General features: G+C 41.7%; 1 protein-coding gene across 3 annotated transcripts in view; it reads left to right on the top strand.

Moving 5' to 3' along the window:
• The window catches only part of LOC133419306 (urotensin-2 receptor), a 123,216-nt gene extending 97,223 nt beyond the window's left edge, over positions 1-25,993 (top strand). For 2 of the 3 annotated variants that reach the window (XM_061708401.1, XM_061708399.1), the window contains exon 4: positions 19,086-25,993. The gene's annotated coding sequence lies outside the window, so the exon portion shown is untranslated. Of the gene's footprint in view, positions 1-15,532; positions 15,603-19,085 lie in introns of all 3 variants that reach the window. The other variant, XR_009770504.1, reaches the window with a different exon arrangement.
• Positions 25,994-26,462: the final 469 nt, after the last annotated feature.

The raw sequence follows: 26,462 nt of genomic DNA, 5'->3' as shown, positions 1-26,462 counted from the left end.
CCACATTAAGTCTAGAAAGACATGTAATTTCTTCTGTTTACAATCAAAACACAAAGCATTGATGAAAGGAATTACTTAATAACAGCTTAAGTTTTCAAAGTAAAATAAGGTCTGAGGGCTAATTTGAGAAAAACAATAACATGGAAACCTGTCACCGACTGATGAAAGATGTGGTTAACAAGTGGAAGTGTAATTATTTTGTTTTTGAGCTACATGTGTACACGGAATTGAACGCAGGTTTTGTTGTGCAGTTTAAACAGGGTTGGATGCACAGGATGAGCTCTGATTACTGGCTGTTGGGTTGACAGTGAAGCTAAACACTCACACAGGAATGTGGATCATGGACTTGTTTTCCTTTCATTACTAAGTCAGATGGCGGCTCTTTTCACTCTGGTGAAGCCCATCTGAGTCCTCACAGCATCGCAGAGTTTAAAGTCATCAGATCTGATGCAGTTGATTGATTCGACTGATTTTACCAGATATCTCTAACAAGATTCTCTGAAGGATACTTTGACATTTTAGTGTTGTATTATCAATTACTGCTAACTTTAAGAAGGACCTTTTTCCTGTCAGGCTTAAACTAAAAAGTTTGAACTTGAATATTACAATCTATGTTTTTTTATATATATAAAAAAATAAGTTAATGCCTGTAATACTTCAATAGAATTATAAAATCAGTGATTTTAAGTATGTTTTTAGCTTATCAACACTCAACCAAGCATGAATATTGTACAATATGGGTGTATAGCTCTGGAGGACTCAAACAAATTGGCCTCTGTGGCGTAGAGATATCACACTTTGGCCCAATTATTGGCCAGTTTTGAATGATTTTAAACATTGGCCAGAACCTGACACCATTAGCATTAGCATTACCCTTAAAAAAGAACAATGTCTGTCAACGTAGGCTGAGAGAAAAAGTGAAACCGTGACGCTTCCAGAGCTTTGAGGTTCCAGGATAGTCAGGTGGGGCAGTTGTGATAGACAAGAGTACACCTGTTACGTTGCGGAAAAAGATAACGTGACACTTAACTCAGGTCGGAGCTGACGTGACTCCATTTATTTGCAAACCCAAAACATGAATGAAAAAACCACTGACTGCTGTCAACCGGAACGGGCAGTGTCGTAAACAGAAAACAGTTCTTAAGGTGACAGTGTATGTCTGTGAACTACCAGACATAACAACACCAACGCAGAGTTCTTATATGTCCAGTATGTGAAGGACTTCTGTCGTAATTTAAAACTGGCATCAAGCTGAAAAGGATAGTTGTGAAATGTCCTCGTTCGGCTGCTATAACTGAGATATTGTCATGATTTGACCTTTCAAAGACCATAAATTCCACACAAAATGAAATTATGTATTATGTTTTGTTGGTTTTTTTTTGAAAATGTGACAAATGAGTTTCACACAACTTCACAGCCAAGACATACCCAAGGTTGAGGCCTGTCTCACGGGTTTGTCTGAGAAGACAATGGGAGACAACCTAGGGTGACTTTGGCGTATGCTGGGACAAAAAAAAAACCAACAACAAAGACAGGCTTCTAAACTAATCCTGATGCAGAAACAGAATCTTTGTTCTGATCCAATGGCTTTTCTGCAGAATTCCCTGACCAAGGAACTGGAAATGGGGCCACCAAGTTAGCTAATGCCAGGACTGGAAGCATGTCAGCTGAACCTAGCAGACATAGGCACAATTACAGGTACAAACCCTATGAACAAAGGAGACACTGGCAGTGCTATAGCTGAGTATGCTGTAACCGGTTATGGATCAAAGGTTGGCTGGACGTTGGAGAGCTTAACAGCTTAGGTGAAATTCTTAAAACCGTCCTACCCAATAAGCATAATACAAAATAATCCTTCTGAGATCCTTGATATGCAAATGAAAGCTCCAGATGTCTTATTTATTTATTTTTTTACAGTTGGTGAGTCTACTTATGTTTGGAAGGTTTAAATGGGTTAATCTGTTTGAAATAAACCAGAATCATCATTTGATTTCTACTTTGATTTTAAAAACTTGGATTTGCAACTGTCTGGGACAACTATATCAAAAGGATAAAGTAAAAGCCTGGTGTAAAGCTTTCATGAATGCAACGTAATGGAAAATTCTCTTGCGCTGGCAGCTTTGTTCCTTCAGACGAGCACTGACCTCACGGCAACCATCACTGCTGACAGGAAAAAAAACATTGATGAAAGACTGTCAATTACCCCTTTTACACCAAGCTGGTTCCAGGGCTGGTTCTGGGCTAGAGCCAGACTTAGCACCAGTTCTTTGGTTTTACACAGCCTAAGCACTGGCTCCTGGCTCTCAAAACTGGTGCTACACCAGCCCCAACTCTTTGCTGGGCCAGCTGAAAGAACCAGTTACGTCGGGGGCTACGTGCTTACGTCAAGGGCTGGGGACGGTGTTACTGAACAACCAAAGCAGAATAAACACGGAAGAGCGCCGTTTCTAAACAACGGAGCGTTAAAGACCGCGGTTAAGTTAGCAGACTCTTTTATTATTACATCAATTTATTTAATAATGGATGTAAAACAGAAGCAGCAGTGGTCTACGGTACAATCCATCAACATTAACGTTGGCAGGCTCCGTGCCCGCCGATGGAGCGGCAGCCTCGCGTCCGAGCCCGCTCCCTGCCCGTCCCCGCGGGCCAGGAATTTTTATTAAATAAATGGATGTCATAATAAAAGAGTCTGCTAACTTAACCGCCGTCTTCAACGCTCGATCCATTTATTTAATAAAAATTCCCGGCCCGCGGGGACGCCTCCCAGCCCGCGGTTCTGGTTCCGCGTTACACCAACGCAGAGCCTACGGCGTATGTTACGTAACCTACACCGTAGGTTACGTAGGAGGAGAGGAGCTCCTGAGGAGAGGAGAGGAGAGGAGAGGAGAGGAGAGAAGCTGCTGTGCCCCGGGGCTGCCGGCCCTCGAGTCAAATTTCAAACAGGCGTTATTTGGATAAACTGAGCCCAGGTTGGGGATCTTAAAGGTTACTTTTACGCCTGAAAAAAATATTAAAACTTAATAAAGTGCCATATTAACAGCGCTACAGCAGGAATTAAAACAGCTTTTAACTGTCGGCTTCATCATATGGTGTGACGATCGACGCAGAGCAGAGGGTACGGCGTACGGCACCCGTCGCCGCGTAACCTACGCCGTAGGCTCTGCGTCGATTTAACGCGGAACCATAAATCAGCTCCGGAGCCCGCAGTCAGCCAGAAATTCCGAAATTTTCAGAGCAAATTTCTTAACAGGCGTTATTTGGATAAACTGAGCCCAGGTTGGGGATCTTAAAGGTTACTTTATCTGAAAAAATATTAAAACTTAATAAAGTGCCATATTAACAGCGCTACAGCTGAAATTAAAACAGCTTTTGGCTCTCAGCTTCCTGATCAGGGTGGGGATGAAAACGAGGGGGAGTGGTGGTGACGTATACAGTAACGTGATGACGTGGCTCTCTGGCCAGCTGCTGGCCAGCACCAGCTTGTGTAAAAGCAAACGGTTCTTACTTAGAACCAACCGCGAACCGGCTCTAGCACCAGCACTAGCACCAGCCCTGGAACCAGCTTGGTGTAAAAGGGGTGAATGTGTACAACAAAAGCCCGGCCACGCATGCAGACTGACGTCTGAACGTGCATAAGCAGAGGCATTGAGATGCCACACAGAACCCCTGCTTGAGATGTGAATCCTTAGTAAAAGTACTTCGTTCAAACAGAAAACTGTTTCACTGTAGAGCATTTGTCTCTAGAGCTCAAAAATGGTTCTTCAGGGACTCGCCACTAATTGGCTTCATCTCCAAATCTCTTCCTGCCTGAAAGTGATCAAATGAATAGTTGATCAATTCACCAAATAAGATTTTTTAAATAAGGAAGCAGTTGCATAGAAATAATTCGTCCCAAAGGATGAAGTGGCATGAAATTAATGGTTTTCTTTTGCAAAAATTGGGACAAATTTCCAAGTAATGCACGGAGTGCACGGACATAGATTCCCTACAGCTTTTTTGTTTATCACCTGCGTCCAGCCCTGCGCCTTTCCATTTCTATCTTCAAGGAAGCTGCTTTTTTCACAGTAATGCCTTAACAGCACAGAATTCAACGCCTGAGGTCCAAGAGGACCCTTGTCTAATCAACATTCATCAGCTTGCAGCCGGCAGGATCAGAATGAATCAGTCCACAGGGGATCAAGTTAATCAAACAATCCAAGTGAAAAATGAATGAGATACTGATACTTCTTGCTTGAAAGTTTCATTCAACCTTATTTGGTTTAAGTTGAGGGAAATGTAGCACATTGATAAAGATATTTGTTCGATATATTCTTTCATCTTGACATGACTGTCTGTGGGGGAAAAAAATCTTTGAAACGAACACAAACACCCAGAAGAAAGTGTATAGGAGGAGGAGGTGGAGATGGTAATAAAGGAGAACTAATAAACTCAACGTCTGTTCTCCCAAGATCAAAATCAGGGTCCAAGGAACAGTTGCTCAGCAGGTGTGGAAAGAGTAAAAAATTGCTAACACGCACGAGAAGGGAAATAAACCTCTCCTGTGTTTCCCACATTTTTGTCAGTGCTGGATTTGATCAGGTTAGTACTTTTGGTTCAAACCCTGTTTATTGTGGGTGAAACAAGAATGACTCTCAATTTATGCATAAAGAGTGCTGGTCACACCTTGGTACACCTGCGGACACAACAACAACCTCACAGGCCTGTCCTTCTTTTGCTAAGAAGTAGAAGACCTCATTGTGATATCCATCCCAAGACTCCCAAGAGGTTAATAACAGTTTAAGAATTTCACCACTTACAAAAACAGATACACACACTGATGTGGAGGTCAGAGAAGGCTCACACACGTTACTGCTCACATGTTAAATTACTAAAAAAAAAAAAAAAAAAGAATTCCAATGTCTTTGTCATTGACTAGTTCCATGGTGTAGTATCAAAATATTTAACCAAGATGTGTTTTTCCACATGTCTTCATTCAAATCCCTCCCAAACCTTGGACACCACATATGCCATAAAGAATGGTGTTCATAGAGTCCCAGTCAAAAGTTTGGACACACTTTCCCATTCATTTGAAAGAGAGAGTGTGTCAAACTGTTGTTGTGTTGTCAAATGTCAAATTGCGAAAATGCATGGAGACCAGGACTCGCCTGACTGTGTCACTTGTTGTGGAAAAACCCATGCTCTCTCAATACTCTTTAATACGTTCTTTCCAACTAGGTGAAAAACTGGACTGAAACTGAATGTCTACATTGCCAAGAATAAGACTTGAGAAATGATCCAGATTTCAGTAGATTTAATTAAACAGTTGCATGCAAAGGGTCAAAAAGTACATGAGGTGTCTCGATGCAGAATGACAATGAAACAAATGGAGCATAATGATTTTAAGGCACAGAGGATGATTCGTTCTTACGATTCGAGTAGATTTTAATCAAGTGGCCAAGGCGGAATTTTCCATCACATCCACTTTTACTGGTTTACAAAGACATGTAGATGTGGTACAGGGTCAGAAGGGTTGGATGAGCTGAGGTGTTGCTTCGGGTGAAGGGACTTGAGTATACCTGGGTTTTATTCAAGAGTGTCCATTGGGCAAAACAGGTCTCATGGTGATAAATTGCGATACAAGCAGCCAAAATGAATTTCCTCTGCAGGGTGACTGGACTCGCCCTTAGAGACATGGGGAGGAGTTCCACTTGCAGTAAAGTCATAGCTCCTCCCCAGCGAGAACAGCCAATAGAGATGGTTTGGGTACCTGGGTGACTAGAAAAAAGGGAGGGTTGGCCCTCTTTGCTAAGGCTCCTGCCCTTGTGACCTGTGCTCAGTCTAGCAGAAATTAGATATAAGATGAAAGGATTGTAAGGATGATTAGTTAATGCAGTCTGATTGGATCAAAATGATTGCTTACATGCAGCTGTGTTGCTTTGTGTCTGATTGGTGTTATGTGGTTTTGGTTTGTTTTTCCATTATACAAATGAAGGCACAAAAAAGGATTTGAACGCAATTTTTCATTGGATACGCTTGTTAGAATTTCAATTTTCATCAATCACGCCTCATATGCTTCCTTTACACACTTATAAATCATAACTAAGAACCTTGCCTTAATAAATCTGCATTTAGCCTTCTAAAAGTGGTTTGTGGTTAGCAAGTAATCATCTTATTGGTGTTTTAGACACGGGAGGAAGATTTGTGTCCCACGTGCCTTTACCTTGTATGGTATCTTTAACACAAAGACTTATGTTCTCGAAGATACAGTAGGTATGGTCTGATCACTGCTGTTAAAGCATTTGAAAGGAGTCTGTGTAAGCTAACAATAGCATGATGATGACAGTGAGACTCAGTTGGGAACCTTGTACACAGTACCACTTTCACATCAGAACTTGTTTTGACTTTCTTTAGAACATGTAGCACAACAGAAATGCCAAAACAGGGAGTCAGTTGAACGTTTACACGCAGACTAGATGTTTAGTGGTGTGCAGTTTGGGTGAGGGGTAACATATACATATGTGACTGGTCACCTGCGTTTGAAGGTTTCCCAGAGTGAAGACCATCAGAACCATTTTCCTATTCACATTTTTCTCATGAATCCTATAAAAAGCATTTCCATTCATCTTCTTTTAACTCCTTGTGTTCTTTTGCAGAGGAAAATTTGCGATGTAGTGACACCCAGTAAAAGATTCTTCTGGTATTTTGTTTCTTTAAAGGGCTGGCTGTCAAACTAGATAAGGGAACTGTAACACGTGTAAGATTTCACACTTTCAGCCTATTAAAAGTGACAATATACATGTTAGTAGATGGAAAAGGGAGTTCATGGCCTCTTCTTTCACAGAACTGGATCATTACTGTATTTTTTTTATTTATATCTACACTCTTCATGACAGAATAGACAAATATTGGCAGCAGGATGACAGACTTGCTGAAGTCGTGCAGTAGTCCTTCTAATTCACATCTGCCAGTTTGCTTGTTGTATTAGATGTGGTTGATTTGGCAAAACCTGTGATTAAGAACCACAGCAAACACTCCCACATAAGCTCCACTCTCAAGTTAAACATTTATTTTTTTATTCTTTAGGAAGGGGGGGTGTTACTACTATATAATTACCTAATAATAATCAGACATTATGCAAAGCACAAGTTTCCATTAAAAGACAGTGGAAGGCGCTAACTGAGCTAATTGGGGCTACAAGTCTTGTTTTAGAGGAAACGGATTCATTTGTTAACATAATTGTTGATTGATTTTCTGTTGGCTTTGTCATCTGGTAATTGATTTACTGACTAATTACTGGCAGTCTTAATGGGGGTAACTTTTTCTGAGCTTGGAGTCATTAAAAACTGAAACACTCAACTTTATCACTTTCTCTGAGGCATGCTGGGTTTGAAAACTAAACATTTCGTCACTCAAGCTGAATGCAGAATTAGACTCCAGGCAGCAAGCCATGTAAGCTATAATGTTATCATTAATACATTTAATGTACAGAAAGATGGCTCAACATATTGATCTTCGTGCAAACTAAGCATTGATCAGTTCAAAGCATGATTTGCACTAAGACTGCATCTAAGAGATGGATAGGGGCCAACTATCCAATTTGGCCTTGGACAGATAGTTTTATTTTCTCAAATACTTCAGACTTCAGTTATTTATATGTTCTCTTCTATCAATTTGGTGTGTGCTCATGTGAGCCCACGTTAGTCTGGGCTTCATGGGTTATTGAGTTTCATTCTTGTCCAAATTTGCACTTTCAGGACAGAAAACTAAATCAGGCATTGCCAGGAGTGGACTGCAGTTCACGGGCTCACTCCACATCATAAAGGAGGGTTAAACTCATGGCTAAAAGGGAACACTTGTCTGAATCAACAGTGTAAAAAGAAATGTGTCAGCATGATGAAAGTGCAATATATGTCTCTTTTAAACATTTTAATACAGTGTTTAGTACCGGTAGTCTGTGAGGTCAAAAGTGAAACTTCATACATTGACTTATGTGCATGTTTACAAGTTTACAATCATGACACCAACAGTGGTATGGCAGGGCTACAGCGAGAAAGACATTGAGCCAAATCCACAAAGAATAGATTGCGCCCGCAAATAGCGCTGTGAATTGCGCCGCATTTGCACCCGCAATTTGCACCCGCAATTTGCCCCGCTTTAAGGTCCTATTCACAAAAGATTTCTCTCTAATGATATACCGGCGCAAACACGTCCATAAAGTTTTGGAGCTGAGTGCAATTTGCCCTTGTCTGAGTAAGTGAGCGGAGCTGTTTCCAGTGTTCTCCATATTTCAGCACACAGATTGGTCCATAATGAAAACTGCAGAAATAAAAAATAAAGCGAGGGAAAATAAAACGCCGTGAGGCGCAAGGGCGCAATTTCCACTGGGAACAGGGGGGACATGCCCCCCCACTTTTCAAACTCATGCTTTTGTTAAAATCAGACAAACATCTCTGCAAACTGCTTGGATTTACTACAAAAAACACTTGTGAATTGTAGAATCCTTGGAACTACATATTAACAGGACATCATAAGCTCAGTGGGACTAAACAAACACTTTGAGGCCAAGTCAAAGCCACGAGTGTGAAATATATCTAGGTGACGTTGTGTCCCAGCTGTCATTTTGATTAGATCTGAACCCCTCACCCAGATTTTTGCAATGAGTAGAAATAGATACCAAAGTTAAAAATAAAAAATCTGATGAACATGTCAACAAAAGCAAACAAAACCAAAAGAAATGCTTAAGCAGGACAAATACACCAGCAAAGTTTATGGTAAAAGTCTAGATGATACTATACAGTAGCTGTAAACATACAATCTTTTACCAGGTTTGAATTTTTCATGAAACAAATGACTTCTAAATAAATGTTTATGGAAAACAAATTTAACAGTCTGAATAGTAACACATTAGTGTAAACAGAGTCACACATGAATGAACTAAACACAAGGACACCAAATCAACATATTGTCTTTATTAGTGGCCTGTGTCCATTGGTGTAATTGCACATGTGGATGAAGTCTGTGTTGCTGCAAGTCGAAGATAAGCAGCAGCTAGTGTGCTGCACACGAAGCCAGGCGTGTATGTGCTGCCACAGAAGGTGCAAGTCACAAGGAAAAGCCATCACAGTTGCACAACCAGCAACATCTACTCACGCTGCAAACAAATGCAAAACTGACTTTGCTTTTAAAATCATCTTTTACTCAGATATTCAGCCATTACCTGAGCCAGAAGTAAACACATGCACAGATGATTTAGCATTACATGCTTGGGGGCATTTTTCATCTAGAAGTAATCTTGTCCAGACTCCATTTAGTTGCCAGCCAAGTTGAGTAAGGTCCAGGTCTGGGAGATGCATAATAACAGCTCTAGTAACTAAAAAGAGTTGTCAGGTAAATGTTTCTCCCATTTCTGCTGTGAAACAAGTTAATGTAGACCTTGGCTAAAAGATAAATCACCTCTTCTGCAGAGTGCTCTGCTGTTTGTTTTGGTTGGAGGAGGGTGAAGAGAATTGCAGTTATGACACTAAATTTTATTTTGAGGTTGAATATTCTCCCTTTAAAGAATTAAAGATAGGATAAGGGATTCTCTCTCCTCTCGCCCCATGTACACCAAACTGAAGTCTCAGCCTCACCTCCTTACCCAGAAGACAGACGCGATTCATTTCTGAGCATCACTTTCATCCAATCATAAATATTCCTTGACTGCTTGTTTTTAGACTATTCTAACCTCGTTTTTCTTGTTGAGTTCTTGACATGGGCTGTTTTTTATGACTTTTGATACAAATTTTAAATTAGGACTCGGTTTTAGGTGAATTAGCTTGTAAAGGAATAAACTGGACTGAAATGGACTAAACTAGACTAATTTGGAGTGTAATTAATTAAGGCCCGAGCACTTACAGTGAGAAGGCCCTATTGTATCTGTAGGAATTTGTATTATTATTAGGGCCCGAGCACTTACAGTGCGAAGGCCCTATTGTATCCGTAGGAATTTTTATTTCTTATTTTTTATTTTTATTCTTCTGACGAAAGGAGGGCCTTTTTGCCCCCCTAAACGTGCCCCAAAAGTCACCAAATTTTGCACACAAGCCAGGCCTGGCGAAAAATTTGATATTTAATGGTTTGCATTAATGGGCGTGGCAAAATGGCTCAACAGCGCCCCCTAGAAAACTTTGTGCCTCAAGCCCCACAATACGGTTTGACGTACATGCACAGAAATCGGTACACACCTGTATCATGTCGCAACTTAAAGAAAAGTCTCTTGGCGCCAAGTAAGTCGGCCATTTTGACTTTATCGTGTAATTTTGGCGCAATTTATGCCATTCCTTCGGAAGTTAATACGGCCCGAACCGTAACGTGCACCCAGGTGTGTTATACATCAAAATTTGTGAAAATGTGTCTCCATCCTGCGAACATGCATTACTTTTCTCAGTCAAAAGCGTTACCGTGGCAACAATAGACGCCAAAAAGCGCGCCCACCCTTCATCTGATTGCTCCATATTTGATAGTTCCTACTTTCTGCTATAACTTTTGAATGGTTTGACATAGAGAGTCGTGGGTGGTGTCATCGAACTCGGTTTTGAGTACTTGACCTTGATTGGTGCAAATTAGCCCCACCGCTTCTTCTGATTGGTCGATATTTCATAGTTCCTATTTTCGGCCATAACTTTTGAATGGTTTGACATAAAGAGTTGTGGGTGGTGTCATCAGACTTAGTTTTGAGTCCTTGACCTTAATTGGTGCAAATTGCAGGCACAAGGGCCCGTTCATCGCTGCTTGCAGCTTTAATTGAACTTGTTTCTTTTCTATGTAAAGTGCCTTGAGATTATTTTTGCTGACTTGGCACTTTCAAAATAAATTAATTTTTAAATTAATTTAATTTCTCCTGTGGACTGGAAGCCTGTCCAGTTTGTATCCCTGCCTTTCGCATGAAGAGAGCGAGGATACATTCCAGCAGATTGCTGTGACCCTAAATAGGAACGAGTGGGTAAAGATTATGGGTGGATGGATGGCTTCATTCTCCTGTTTGGATCTTTATGACTGTTTATCTTTGGGTTTACAGTACGTAAATCCCCTTACGTTTTCTGTCACGATGCTTCTATGTCACATTTCATATTAATTTCCCATCTTAGAACCTTTTGAATTCTTTCAATTTATAAACTTACACCTCCCTCGTTGCGACCGCATTTCCTGCCAGTCAGCCACATGCAACAGTTAGTGTTTAGTGAACTTTATTCGATTCGATGTATTCGACTTTATTCGATTTTGAAACTGTAGTTTTAATATCCATGTAAAAAAAAAAGTCTCAGCCCAACTGAAACCAAATTAGACTGAACATCTCATTGTCAGACTGACATACACACTGACAATGTCGTAAAGTAGATCTAATCCCTGCATGTAAAAACAAACATCCAGCTTGATTGAAACTGGTCTACATGCTTTGCAAATGCTTCATGGTTCCTGCCTCGGCCCATCACCCAGAAGACACCAACACAAATAGTGGTAAGAATTAGGATGTATGAAATGTACAGAGCCGCAAATCTGTCCAGTTCACTGTCACCGTCGTTTCAGTTCGCCGTCACCGGCTAGAGGATTTGTCAGTTATTGTGATGTAATAGTTCAGCTGTAAAAGACCAACGCTAACAAGCTGACAGCACACAGCAACACATATCATGACAGAGACTGACATACATCAGTAGATCGATCCTCTTTGCATGCATGCACGTTGGGACAAAAAGGAAGTCAAACCCGTCCAATTAAAGCTGGAGATATAAACTCTTCTGAAGGTCTAAAAAGTGCTTTCTTTAAACTGCACAATATGTTGTGTCAAGTGCAAATACGCTTTCCTCTAGTTGGAAAACAAATAAAGTTCTTACATGTATTGAGTAAGTAAATGCAGTTAATTAACTGCGGTTTCATTTATTTTTAGGTATGTTTTGCAAAGCAATATTATTCAGCTGATGTTTTATACAGTGTGAAGTGTGTGTGTGTGTGTGTGTGTGTGTGTGTGTGTGTGTGTGTGTGTGTGTGTGTGTGTGTGTGTGTGTGTGTGTGTGTGTGTGTGTGTGTGTGTGTGTGTGTGTGTGTGTGTGTGTGTGTGTGTGTGTGTGTGTGTGTGTGTGTGTGTGTGTGTGTGTGTGTGTGTGTGTGTGTGTGTGTGTGAGAAGCTGAAGAGTGTTCATGTGGAGTTGCAGGAAAAGGCAAATGGAGCCGTTCCCAGTCAGTGAGCCATTGCTTCCTTGCCATGTTGAGATCCACTCATGCCGTCTCACGATCGCTCAGTGATGAAGCCTTGGCAAAGAAGGGAACAATGCACACCTCGCTGCCTCACGTCTGCAAAAAAGCGGCCCTCAGTGCAGTCTGGCCGCCCCCTGAGGGATCAGGAGAGGTGTGCTGGAACTGACAGCGGCAGAAATGAGAGGTGGACAAGGAGGATAATAAAGGAGAGACATCAGTGAAAGGGCATGAATCAAATGCAATGCAATCTCAAGTCAGCAGGAGCTCATTGAAAACCTGGACTGACGACTGGGAGTGCACTCATTCAGGTTATTCCGTCTTCCTCCAACTGGCTCCCATAGACTGATAATCATGACTCTAATGCTGCTAGCGTTAGTGGCAAGGAAGAGAGTCAGCAGCTTAAGCCCCTCAAAGCCGTCTATGCTGCATTAATGATACCTCCTCTGGAGGAGGATAAACACACATAAATTTACTTTTTTACAGACGAGTTCACTATCATCAAATAGCCCCGAAATTTGTGTCTAAGCTGTTGATAAAGGAGGCGGCAATTCATCTTTTTTTACTATCTCGTCCTGCGGAGGCCGCCTTAAGTCATATATGATGGGCTGAAAATGGGGGTAAAGGGTTTATGTCGTCCAGCCGTCCAAAATTCAAGCAGAGAGCAAAAAATGTGTTTGTTCGTTGTTGGGTTTTTTTCCACGCTTTCACTCCACGCACTTCTCATTTCTTTGTTGGCATTTCTTTAGAAATCTAGGGACACACAACTTTGCTCTGTGAGTGACTTTCTTCCTGAAGCGCCGACATCCAAGCAGGTGAAGGTAGTCACGGAGCTATTCGGCAAGTCTTGGAGTTGACAGCTAACTCATACATTTATTAATTTAGAGCGGCCCTAAAATGCATATTAACAAACTCATTATATCACAAGGCAAAACCTAAAAGACCTTGGGTCCATACTGTGTAGCGGCTTCTGTATGGTTATCCATGACATACAGAGGACATCAGGCCCAGGCAGATTTACTCTTGTCATGGGCTGCAGCATCTACAGTATAACAGTCAGTTATCACACAGCACAAGCTCTCATCATCTCCCTGTACATGTATCCCTGTCTCATGTTTTTCCACACTAATGTTAGTGAAGATTCTCCAAATATTGTTTAAATGTTTAAAAGATTTATGACAAAAGGGGCTTAACATTTTGTGCAGATTACATTTTAAGAAGTACGGCTAGTGTGAACCGGAGTCCAGCCGCCGTGTTCAAGTAAACCCAGGAGTTCATTTGCCCAAACACGGGTCAATGAGCCGACCCCGAAAAAACTCACTGGAACTCCCGCTGATAGAAATACAACTTTTATATTCCTTTAAGAGATCTGACCCATGTGGAGGTGGACTTGGAGTTTCTGGTCTTGGAATGTAAGACAGAGATCCATTGGGCCCTATGGGTTGTGGGATATTTGTGGGTTGCAATTGCTTCCCAACGATGCCATCAGGGTCTCACCAACATGGTGGCCGGAGAGTTTGAACACAAACAAATTAACACATCAGAGAATTTGGCTTGCTCTTTGAGTACTTTTGAGTACCGTTAGTTGGATGGACCTCACTGGACCCTGGGGATGTGATCGTCCTTTTTTTTCGCTACAGTATTTAAGCCAGAAGCAAGAGTCAAAGTAACATCCATGTGAATGACGAGATCCCTTTTTCTCAGCAGAACATTAAGTTTTACAGTTATGGCTCATCACTATCTTCAATTATATTGAATTGATGATGAACAAAAGTCATCTGAAGGCTCTTACCAGACAAAAGGCAAACAAGTTCAGTGCAATCCAGTTCAATACAGTCTAGTCATTTGCTGACTGATTCTGAGTGTTAAACAACGCTGCTGTGGGTCCCGACATAAGCCAATGCGTGAATAATCAGAGCCACAGATTAAAGTCTTAATTACCACAGCCACCTCTGATCACTGTCTCCCTGGTGATCTGTGCACCTTCTTCTTCTCAGTGAAGATGCATGAAAAATGTAATCTTTATTATATTCACATTATTTCAACAAAGGAGCAAAAGGGGGTGGGGTGGGGGATCCAGTTGCAAGCATGTGCACTCTGAGTGAGACAAGTGAGACTGATTGTCATTTCCTGTTTCACTGCTTTGCTGTCAACTCTCAGTTACGCTCAGTCCCCCGACTGTGAAGCTGCAGGCTGGGATTCTTGGGATCATCCGGGGCGTCCAGGGAAATGTTGCTCTTTAAGCCGAAGCTGACAGCAAAATTAATGACCTCGACAACAAATTCAGCCAAGTACTGGTAAAGCTGTACAAAGAAGATATCCATATAGCTCAAAATAAAATGAAGCCGGAGGTTAAAGCTGTTCAAATTGCTGGAACTTTTGTCTTAGAAGCGAGAAGTTTTGAAGTTCCTTTGATTCCACAGTGAAAAAATATGACAATAAATTAAAGGGGTAGGAATGAAAGAAGGGAAGTTAAGGAGCTGATACTAACAAAATAAGTGCAAACATTTTTTTACTCATTTATAAAGTTGGAAGCAGACTTGCCTTTCCTGTAGGAAACAACTTTAATCCTAAAAATCACTTTAGGCTGCAGAGGAAATGGGTGGGGCAAGTTTGCCACTGAGGATTTAAGGATTAAAAAATAAAGAAAAGAAGGTGCTGCTTTGGCAAATCCGCTTCCTTTTTGCCTCTAAGGTCATCGCAGATCAGATCTGTGTCTTTGGCTCTTCTTTTTTTTTAAATATTTTTTTTATCCATGATATTTTCCCATTATATCACCCAGTGCTCCTACCTAAGTGACAGTCTAATGCAACAGTCCTGGGCTACACATGCCCCCTCTGTCCAACCGGGTCGCCAGATGGGTTGGGAGGATCTGGCCAGAATAACGTGATCCTTCCACGCGCTACGTCCGGCCGGAGAAACCCCACCCTGTCTGGTGAAAAGATGCGGCCTGCTCACTCCTCAGGTAAAGGAGGAGTTTTTTTTATTTTAAATCCCAACCTTTGCGTAGAAGGTGGCGTGCGCATCTTTCAAGCCCTGTTTTGTGCGCACGCAAGCTTTATAAATGAGGCCCCTGGACAGGACCTGTACAACAAAATGTACCTACTCATTAGCAGTTCTACATAGCAATACCACCTCTGACCACAGGGGGACCATGTAGATATACAGTATTATGTACTGCATAGCATAATCTGGCATGTCTTGTAAAACGAATTGTTCCCACTAGAGGTGCAGTTTGTCTCTCTCGCCAGGGCCTGACACATGAACTTTCTTTTTTTTTAATATATTTTTATCCCGTTTTTTTCCCCTCATCTTTATCACCCAGTGCTCCTACCTGACAGTCCTGGGCATTGCCATCCTCTACCAACCCCGGGAGGGCCCCGCACTGAGCTCAGGTCTTACATGAACACATGAACTTTCTTGTGATGTGCTCCCCACATGAGGTCAGAAGTAGTACTGCTACATAGAGCGCCATGTGTTGTAGGAATAATACCAAAGTAAAAACAGTGGGTCAAAAGGGAGATCTAATAATGACAGAGATAATTTGGCTGGTATAAAAGTAAATAAGTTGGGCTGTGTGAGGTGACAGTAGGTCATCCGCATGTGTTGCAGTATGGGCTGACATTTTCTTTCTTTATTTTTAAATAAAGTGCATTAGCTGCAGGTAATCATGTGGCCTGGTGGTTGCAGGTCATTCTCCTCCTCTCCTCTCCACACTACTGCATATAAAGAGAGGAAAACAAATAATTACAAATCCAAAACCTGCAACAGCCCCATCTGGCATTGTCCCCAGAACCATCGCCCACGTCTCCCCTTGCAACTGATCATTAACTACACACCAGCATAAGGACACTTTAGGGCTGCAGCCACTGAAAATGGTATACAGGTGGGAAAACTTTCTAAAGTACTCCATTCTAAATGCAGTCATGTATACAAAACCTGCATATTTTTTGGAAGCAGCCAGGCTTTCACAGCAACTCTGTTAGGACACCAGCCTGGCACTGGAACGAGTGTGTGCGTTGACACAGAAACGTGTGAAACAATTGTTCTTTTTATGCATTATTGCTCTGCTTAATCTCTGAATCACCACAATCTGCAGTGGTGTTACGGTGCACTCAACCCCAACTGGGAATTTTATATTTCCAATATATGACAATATGACATTACTCATGGTAACATTTGCTGATAGTCGGGACAGGAGACTGTGAGAGCTAGACATTCTAAATGTACACCAATATTCCTTCTGGGCTTAAGCTGATATTTTATCATTGGCCTGCTGCTCTTTATTGCGTGTCTCCTCCCTCTCTCTACCTGTTTTCTTTGTAGCCACTTTCGGATTGGTCAGAGCACCAGAGCCTTGGCAGGGGGGAAAGAACCAATCAGATGCCTTCATTTTAAGTCCCGCCCACGCCCCCCTCCGTCCCATGCGCACACTCACGTCTCTCTGCTTCCAGCCCCCGTGTCCGCTTCCCACGGGTCCTCCTCGGTTCAGAGTGTCCCAGTGTAACCCCCCCCCCCCCGCTCCTCCAGACCGACTGGCAACCACGGCCTGACATCGGAGGGCCCCCGCCGCTCCCGGCTGCACTGCCGGCTCGCGGTCGGGCGGTCACATCGAATGTAACAGCTCGCCCTGCTAAAAAGGCTAAAAAAAGAAAGCCAAAGTGCGATTCTGCGGCGCAGATTGTCCGCTACTGGGGGTCTCGCCACAGCGTGGATGAATTATTGAGTGATATGGATAGACGTGGTGATGAGGGTCTGCCTTCATTCCGGGGGGGCTCTGGCAGACAAGCTTTTGGCACTAGTAATGGAGTCTGATTTTGACAAGGAGTGAGGGTGCGGGACCGGAGGCAAGGGAGGAAGAGGTCTGCGGGCTGGAGGAGGCGAGGGATTGGGAGAGGGAATGGGAGATGGGATGCTCTCACCACAGACCGAGAGTACATCGGAGCGAGATTGACGCATTCCTGGGGGTCTGCCACGGACATTCCTGAGGGCCCCCATACTGGGGGTCCGTGGCAGACCCCCAGTAGCGGAGCGCCTGTGCGCCGGTGCGGTGCGCCGGTGCGGAGCGCCGGTGTGGGTGGCGGTGGCTGCGGTGCTGCGGTGCCCTGCAGGCTCTGGAGGCAAGGCTACGCTGTAGGGTACGGCGTAGGGTACGCGGCGACGCGCACCATTCTGCGTTGGTGTAACGCGGAACCATAAATCAGCCTTCAGTGTGTAATCTGTCTGCTGTTCTGAACACTTCTCTGTTGTGCTCATTTTGCTGGGATGTCGGGTCCCTCCGCCGAGACACAACTTTTGCGGTATGCGTTCATTGTTGTGTCTAAAAATGATGTGCAGTCATGGAGCTAGAACAGTCTCATAATTCACAAATGCACAGGACAAGTTTCACGAATGCACAGACCGATTTGCAAATACACACACCGTTTCACACGTGCACAGAACAATTCACACGTGCGTAGGACAAGATTTACAAATGTATTTTTGATGCACACACAAATACAACCTGATTTACAAACGTTTTTTTGTCTGTGAGCTGCGCTGGATTTGCGTGTGACTTTTGAGACTCCCCTGACGTGACTCGATCCACAAATACGTTTTTTTTAACACAGAAGGATCTGCAACCAATCAGATGTCTTCCTTTGTTCCAGCCAATCATAAGAGCGCACCCCACGTGGGAGACGCAGAGCAGTGGATAAAACACGACTTACTCATAAATCAATCAGATTAAAGGGGCGGATACACCTGCTGTTTAAACTGCGTTAGCGCCGTTCACTTAGAAAAGTGATTAATATTTCGAGTTGGTGGAGTAAAGATAAATTGATTGGTTGCAGATCCTTCTGTGTTAAAAAAAAAACGTATTTGTGGATCGAGTCACGTCAGGGGAGTCACAAAAGTCACACGCAAATCCAGCGCAGCTCACAGACAAAAAAACGTTTGTAAATCAGGTTATATTTGTGTGTGCATCAAAAATACATTTGTATATCTTGTCCTACGCACGTGTGAATTGTTCTGTGCATTTGTGAAACGTTGTGCGCATTTACAAATCGGTCTGTGCATTTGTAAAACTTGTCCTGTGCATTTGTGAATTATGAGACTGTTCTAGCTCCATATGCAGTGCCCACCCAATAAGAAATGGTACAGATATTCTGTGATATTTTTTTATATTTACAAAAAAATAAAATTGTAAAAAAAAATAAAGGATCCCCATAACTTTGATTAGGTGGGCAGGACGCACGTTTGGGTGGGCACAGCCCACCCCTGCCCCCCCTAAAATCGACCTCGCTTACAGGTGAATGAGACATGGGGTAGTTTTGTTGAAAATGTGCTGTCCAAAATGTCCTGGAAAACTTGACTCCTGCAAATGCGCGTTCCCCAAAGTTTTTGGGGGCGTGGCTTTGGACGGAGCGCTGACGGGAGGGGGAGGAGGGGGCGGGACTTAGAGGAGGTGCCACTTTTGAATCTTGCTAGCTCTCCAAAATCAGGGACTATACCTTTAATCTAACGACATACCTTATAATGGATGAACCATGTTGTGGTTTAAAAAACCCAAAGTTAGTGATTTTGATTCCGACTATACTTTGTTTTGGGCTAATCTGACCATCCCAGGCCATCCTTGTAACCATGATCTTTAAATCAAGCTATCAGGATTTCTTGGAGCTTGAATTCTGTGTTTGTTTATGGCGAGCGATTCAGACAGCTGTGCCAGGCTAACTAAGTGCACGGGGGAGCTGATAACTGCTTGCCTGCTATTTTTACTTGTGAGCTGTTTCCAATGAGGGCACGCTCTGCAAACAGCAGGGTGTTCATGAGTGTATGCATTTAGAGGATTTACAACCCTAGTATTAATAGCCGTGCAATGTCCTCTGTCTCTCCGATAGATAAACTGAGCCGAGGACGAAAAAAAAAGGAGAGAAGGACCTGCTGGGGACACGAATGGATGCACATCCTGAGCTCCTTATCAACGACGAAAGAGGACGATGACGACAGAAGTTTCATTTTGTATCTGCTTGTCAATGTGCGTGGAGACAATGGTTTTGTGTGCACACCGGCAGAACTGAGTGACTGGTAACAGGTCGCTGCTGCAAGAGACTGTACAAAGCTGGCAGTCTCACTCCTGTATTATTCACTTCTAGAACTTCATGTGGCATGAACATAGAGGTCTCGTGTTTTAAGCAGAACCAGTTAAACTTTAATGATTTTCTCTTGTGTTTAACGTCTGGCCACCTCATGGCGCGTTGGGTCACCCTGCATGCAAAAGTGTCTTTTGAAACCGTTTCTGTTCACAAAAATGTAATTATTCTCTAAATGCACAAGGAAGGTAAAATATTACTGACGCATATTTGAGACATCTGTGACTTTATTTTATTGTTATTTTTAAAAGGGCAACAATATAGTTACAACAGTAAAGCTAAAATGAAATATTTGATGGCTTCAGCTGCAGCATGCGATAGCTTAAGGGGGACATAATGAATGTTATTTAAAGACCTTTTAAGGGAACAAAATCATTTTCATTCTGGTTAAGAAATAAACGGCCGAGTGGATTCCCATCTCATATCTTTAAATGTAAATGTGTTTGCAGCTCATTATTGCAATAATGTTTGAAAGAAGGAAACTACAAGGCTGGCGAAAGCAACAAAATTCATGACTCCGTTCGTTAAGTAGCGCCTGATTTCCCGTTTTACCGAGGGGGCAACATTTGGTTTTCAAGCTGTCACGAATGTTGAAGTCCGGAAACTTGCCCCAGATCAGCTGACTTTATGCTGCCCGCTCGTCATCGCTTTGGCTGCCTGCTCAGGTTAAGTGCCCCCCAGTAAGAGGCCACACTGGAAGGGTCCGGGTCATGGCTGCCGAGGCTAGGCTGGAGCTTGTTGGCCAAAGTCAGTCGAGGTTCCAGCAGTCCTCAATTTGGTTCCAACAGAACTCGTTTTAGATATTGGGACTGAAATGACATCTGAAACCAGGATAGATTTGATGAGAAGCAATGTGGGGTATATTTAATTAGGTAAACATGAGTTAAGCTAAACCTAAATAGGTAGCATGTGGTGTAAGTTGAGTTTGAAGCCACTCTATGTAGCAATACCACTCCTGACCACATGGGGGCATATAAATCTCCAGTGCTGCCAAAGAACCACTACAATACTATGCTAATGACAGGGGATGGTCCGGCACAACATCACTTCATCCTGTCTTACACCAGAGGCTGACATATGAACGTTCTCATGGTACGCTGCCCCCAATAGGTCAGAAGTGGTATTTCCTATTTGCTGATAGTTGGAGGTCAAAATTGCACATTTTTTGAGACCAATTTGCAACCAATTTCAGTGATGTGAATGTGAATGCAAAACAGGTCTGAGTTTTGGATGCTGATCCTGTTTCTGAAAAGTTGTTAAAAAGAGTTTTAATTAGACAAGCCATTTCCCAGCAACGCCCCAGTTACGCTTGTTGCCCAACGATTATATTCTGATGTAGGAATATAAAGTAACAACAAACTTCCGATCAGAACAGTACTTTTCAGAACAAGGCCAAATTTTGTGAATTTTCATCCATAGGGAGCACTAACATAACATATGTCATGAAACCATTGAGATAGAAATCTTACATTTGGTATACAGTACAATAACAAGGGTTCAATTGTTGGCAGGACTCAAAATCCCAATTAGTTAGCACTAATTCGGCATTTTGAGAGTTAAACATTACCATAATTCTTAGTTCCTCTGATCCCATGTATTGTGCCAAATCAAACAGCTTTACAATCATTTCATTTCCCTCGGTGGTTTTTACCAGCATCATCTCATGAAAAGGGGAGGAAAACAATCGCTTCCAAGGCGCTTCCTCCAGTTGACAGGAAATTGGAGGTCTATCATCTCTAGACAGCACGGATCAAAAGTTATTAAAAGAAAGTGATTAATCATCTCTCCTAAAGTTACAGGTTGTCACTGATTTGTGTAGAAATGTTTAGTATTAACATATATACTTATCTTTTAAACCCATGATTTTTTTAAATCGAAAAGCATCTCTTGGATCTTGGAGCTAAATCAACAAATTATGCCTTTTTTTCACTGATTTGCATTTTATTCCCTCATGTCATTAGGTCTGAAACTATCTTGTATTTTTCTCACTTCTAAAAATGACCCCAAAATCATAAAAAAAAAACCTCATCTCAAATGTCAAGCAAATGCAATTACAGTGAAATGTTGTTCTTCGGCACCACTTCTGCTCTCTAATGAGATCAACGAGCTAAAACACACCACTGAGCCACACAGCAACACTTTTTACTGAGAATGCACAAAATATGATTTATTTTGATTCAAACCCACTTAATGCTATAAATATTTAGCAGAGCTCTTTGATTAATTTGTAGCTTTTAAAAAATGGCTTTATAAGTGATAGCAGAAACATTCATTATTTGTTTTAGCATCTTCGCATGATTATTGCATGTTTCTTTTACTTTAAAACAATAGAAAGCTGCTTTGAACATTTAAAAATGGAAAAAAGGATTAACTATAACAGGGGGCCAGCCTTTGTATGTGGACACCATGTGTGCAAAGAAAGCTGAAAAAGCAGATCATAACCAAGTGCAAACATTAAGGATGTGAGTCTGAATTAAAAGTAGTTAGCAAGGAAATTAGAAGACGATCATTTTCATTGGCAAAGATATTCTTGCTCAAAATAAGACAATTTGACTGCTTCATGGAATATACGGGTTATTTCTAGGTCATTTCTAATTTGAATCTGGTTCCATATAATCATACACAGTAACCCAAGCAGTTGCTAAATAGCAGAAACGACAGCTACCTTTTATGACGATTCTCTCAGGTCTCTCACGCAACTTTGATGTCCCTGCTGTAATCCTAGGCTAGTTTGATCATCATAGAAGACATTTTGAGAACAAAATGAATACAGATCTTATCAATGGAGCTGCAGGTTGGAGTAAAGTTGTTACATCTCTATTGATTTAACTCACCGTGCCACAGAAGACAATCTGCAATCATGTGCTGGCTGATGCATATTTAACAGAGCTGTCCTTTGAAGATGGAGGATTCTGGCTGATTTGTATGTAGGAAATGTCCAAAATTCATACAAATATCAGAGGGATCTAAATATGTTCAATAGGGTTCTGTAGATGGAGCGTTCTGGGCAGGAGTCTATGTAGAAACACAAGTCAATTCTGATAAATATACAGTAAGATAAAGGCAGATAAATAAAGCCGTGGACTCATTGGTCTGCCTGAAAGCCAGAAAAGTGTGGCAAAGTTTATTTGCTGTCTCTGTGGTTTGACTGAGCAGCAGGTTGCTTGGAATACAAGCAAAAATTAAAGCTGCAAGCAGTGATGAACGGGCCCTCGCACCCTTGTGCATGTTCACACGTGCTGCAGTGGAAGCGCTTGTATGACTTGCATGTAGATGTCTTCAGGCCTGGACATTTAGCGGATGACACCAGCCACGACTCTCTATATCAAACCATTCAAAAGTTATGGCAGAGAATAGGGACTATCAAATATCGACCAATCAGAAGAAGGGGCTAATTTGCACCAATTATGGTCAAGGACTCAAAACCGAGTCCGATGACACCACCCACGACTCTTTATGTAAAACCATTCAAAAGTTATGGCAGAAAGTAGGAACTATCAAATATGGACCAATCAGATGAAGGGGGGGGGCGGGCTTTTTGGTGTCTATCGTCGCCACGGTAATGCTTTTGACTGAGAAAAGTAATGTGCATCGTTGCAGGATCAAGACGCACATTTTGATGTATAACACACCTGGGTGCACGTTACGGTTCGGGCGAAGAAGTGGCCGAAGAAATGGCATAAATTGCGCCAAAATTACACGATTAATTCAAAATGTCCGACTTCCTGTTCGGTTTCGGCCATGGCGCCAAGAGACTTTTCTTTAAGTTGTGACATGATACAGGTGTGTACTGATTTTCGTGCATGTACGTCAAACCATATTGTGGGGCTTGAGGCACGAAGTTTTCTAGGGGCGCTGTTGAGCCATTAGGCCACGCCTATTAATGTAAATCATTAAATATCAAATTTTTTGCCAGGCCTGGCTTGTGTGCAAAATTTGGTGACTTTTGGGGCACGTTTAGGGGGGCAAAAAGGTCCTCATTTCATCTGAAGAAGGAGAAAAACGAGAAAAAAAATTCCTACAGATACAATTGGGCCTTCGCACTGTCAGTGCTCGGGCCCTAAAAATAGACTCCAACACTATGCAAGGATACGAGCTCCAGTCCTGAATTTTATTCACCAACTGAGGGCTCAGATATAGCTTTGAATTTTCTTGTGAATCTGCATTGTGGAACTTCCACATTATCATTCATGGCGAGGTGTGATTTTAAATAACAAGTACATTCATATTGTAATCACAAACTAATTGTCTGCACTAACTGCAGAGACAGATAGCTGAAATGGAAAAGCAACGCTCAGTGGACTGTGCAGGAAACTCATAGTTATGCATTACTGTACAGTATGTTTGTGCAGACATTAACACATACATTTGTTTTGATTCAGCTTCTCTTGGCTCGAAGTCAAACTCTACTCTAAATAATGAACAAAGCGCCACTTCATCCACTTTGCAGATCTAATTTAGTTGACTTGTAATAGGCAGAAATGCTCAGTCTGTGACAACAACTGCTTTTGTTAGAGGCAACGTTCCAGAAATATGATAAAAATAAACTTCATTTTTAGATCTGTATTCTGTTCGGTTTTAGATGCTCCAAATCCAGATTGTTCCGGGATTACAAGCAAGAGCCTCAGTGGTTGTAAGATTGAAGCTGTAATGATGAAACAAAAAGGAAATGAGAGAATCCGGCATACGGGACCAAATAGGACTCTGCAGCTTTACAGATATTTCATGTGCTAATCTGGTCCTGATGTGCCTGCCAACTTAATGACATTGGTTTCTTCAACATTTTTTATGTATGAAAAATTTTCTTGTTTAATATAGGAGAAAAGGACCAATTATGGACCAAAATTACAAACATAACCATAGCAAATTATCCAAATATCTCAAGTATAGGGACAGCGAGTGATAAGAACAGCAAACCATGAAATCTCTATTTGAGGCTACAGTTTAAAGAGTGAAACACATCATGCAACGACACAAGGGAGGGGAAAAAAGACAGAGTGGGGGGGAAAGTCAATTAAAAGGTATGTTTAATTAAGTAGTGTTTGACAGAGACCAACTCTAATTCCATTAGTGCGGACAAATAGAAAGTCCACTTTTCTCTCGAAACAGAAAACATTTATTTTGCAGACGCTACTCACAGAGGCTGCAGGTCCTGATCGCCAACACAGATTTACTGACCATATTTTCTAATTTTGTTATTTTCTTTAAACCCATATCTGCATTTCCACTTGTTACAAATATTACTTCCATTAGTGCAGTAATGTAGTTCCTCTGTGTTTCACAATTTGTGCACATTTATACTACTATGCTTTCCAGTACTGCAGGAAAAATGATTCCCCCTTTGCTTTTGTAAACACAACAGAAGATGATATCAGAGGCTCTGCTACATCGCTCTTCAGAAAGTAGTGGATATAATAATAAAGGCTTCTCCAGAAAGCAGCGGAATATTTTAGGCATATTTTAAAAGCAGGGAAGAAATAGGAAAGCTTCCATCCCACTGTCAGACATACAAGTCGCATACACTCACTGGCTACTTTGTTAGGTGCACCGGACATGCACCTCACATAATGAAGCAGTGAATGAGGCCTGAAAGCAGTCTGAGAGTGTCTGAATCCATGTGTTTACATGCTCACTTGTCTTATCTGATCTATGCCACACAGGAGAAAAAGAGAAATCTGAATTTAGTTGCTTTAACCATGCACTGTAAATGTAGCCAGTGTATCAAAACAGAACACAAAGTCAATCTGGGGTGGTACAGCCTCATGCTAAATCCACAGAAGGCCACAATTAGGGGGCAGATTAACAGAAACAGACCTGCTAGAAACGGCTTTACTTGATACATTTTTGCACAATCCAGGCACTTTGTATAAAGGAGTGGGGAAGGGAAAGGTTAGAAAGCATAAGTGCATGTGTTTCTATTATCGCTTCATGTCTTTGCTTATCAGAGATGTCCCCAGTGATAGAGCTGGTGTGTTTCAATGCACCTTAACATGAGATACTGGACTAGGAACTAAAACTAAGGGCAAAATGTAGCCAAGTTATTCACTAAACTTCTCAGACTCTGTAGTATGTTATACACACAGCGTTTATACATTTAATCCCTTCCCATTGGTATAATATACAGTATGTTGTTCTTAAATTAACTTATGAAAGATCAATCACATCCAAGCCTAAATATATTTGCTCTCAAAAGTTGTCAACTGGATTTCTTCAATTACATCACATGGTCATTTAAATCATTTTTGTTTAACTTGTCTCAATCAAATGATGCTTTAATTTACAAGGTTAAGAAGAGACTTTTCAGTTCATGGTAATGCAGCTGATTGGGACTTTCATCTTGTAAATGATACTCAAGCAATCATTATTAACTACATTGTCTCATCTCCACCTACCTAATAAAAGGTATGATTTAAAAAGAAAAAAAAACAAAAAAAAAGGATCTCACACACACATACACACGCCGTCCAGTTTGGGGTTTGTCTGTCCTTTGCTGATGTTGTATTTATATTTAATTGCTCTGTGTGGCTGACACAGCACCAAGAGCTTCTGTAAATTACAGTGCAAAACTGATGCTCTGATTGTGGTATCTTCTGTCTGCCGAAAACAATGAGTGATGTAAAATATGTGCACTCTTATTAAAGAAACTGTTTCACCTCTCTGTGTCCATGCCCTTTGTGGAATAGATGGTAATCTCTGTAATTAATTGCTTCAATCATACTTTCAGCTTTACACTGCAGCATTGAAAGGTTATCTGCAGAACCTGCTCTACATCTCTAATGATACTGAAGCGAACAGCAGTGACAAATTTTATTGTTGGACAAAATGTAAATGTCAGTAAAACATGGTTTTATATCTCAGATACGTAAAACTAAAAATGAAACAAGTTAGTATTTTTTATTAACTTTCACAAAGGCCTTTCCAAATCCCTGTTTTACAGTGAAAGACGAGGACAATATGCAGGCACAGGAGTCACATCCGAGCCAGCATCTCCATGTGGGTTAAAGGTGGGCTATTTGGGATCAGAGTGGGCTTGGACTTGAAACTGGCAAATAGCAAGGGTCACATATGGTCTCAGTTTTCTGGGAACCCAATTTGAAGTCTATAGTTGTGTTTCTATTGGCAGGC

The sequence above is a fragment of the Cololabis saira genome, chromosome 19 (assembly GCF_033807715.1).
Source record: "Cololabis saira isolate AMF1-May2022 chromosome 19, fColSai1.1, whole genome shotgun sequence".
Taxonomy (NCBI): Eukaryota; Metazoa; Chordata; class Actinopteri; order Beloniformes; family Belonidae; genus Cololabis; species Cololabis saira.
This window is presented reverse-complemented; position numbering and strand designations above follow the sequence as displayed.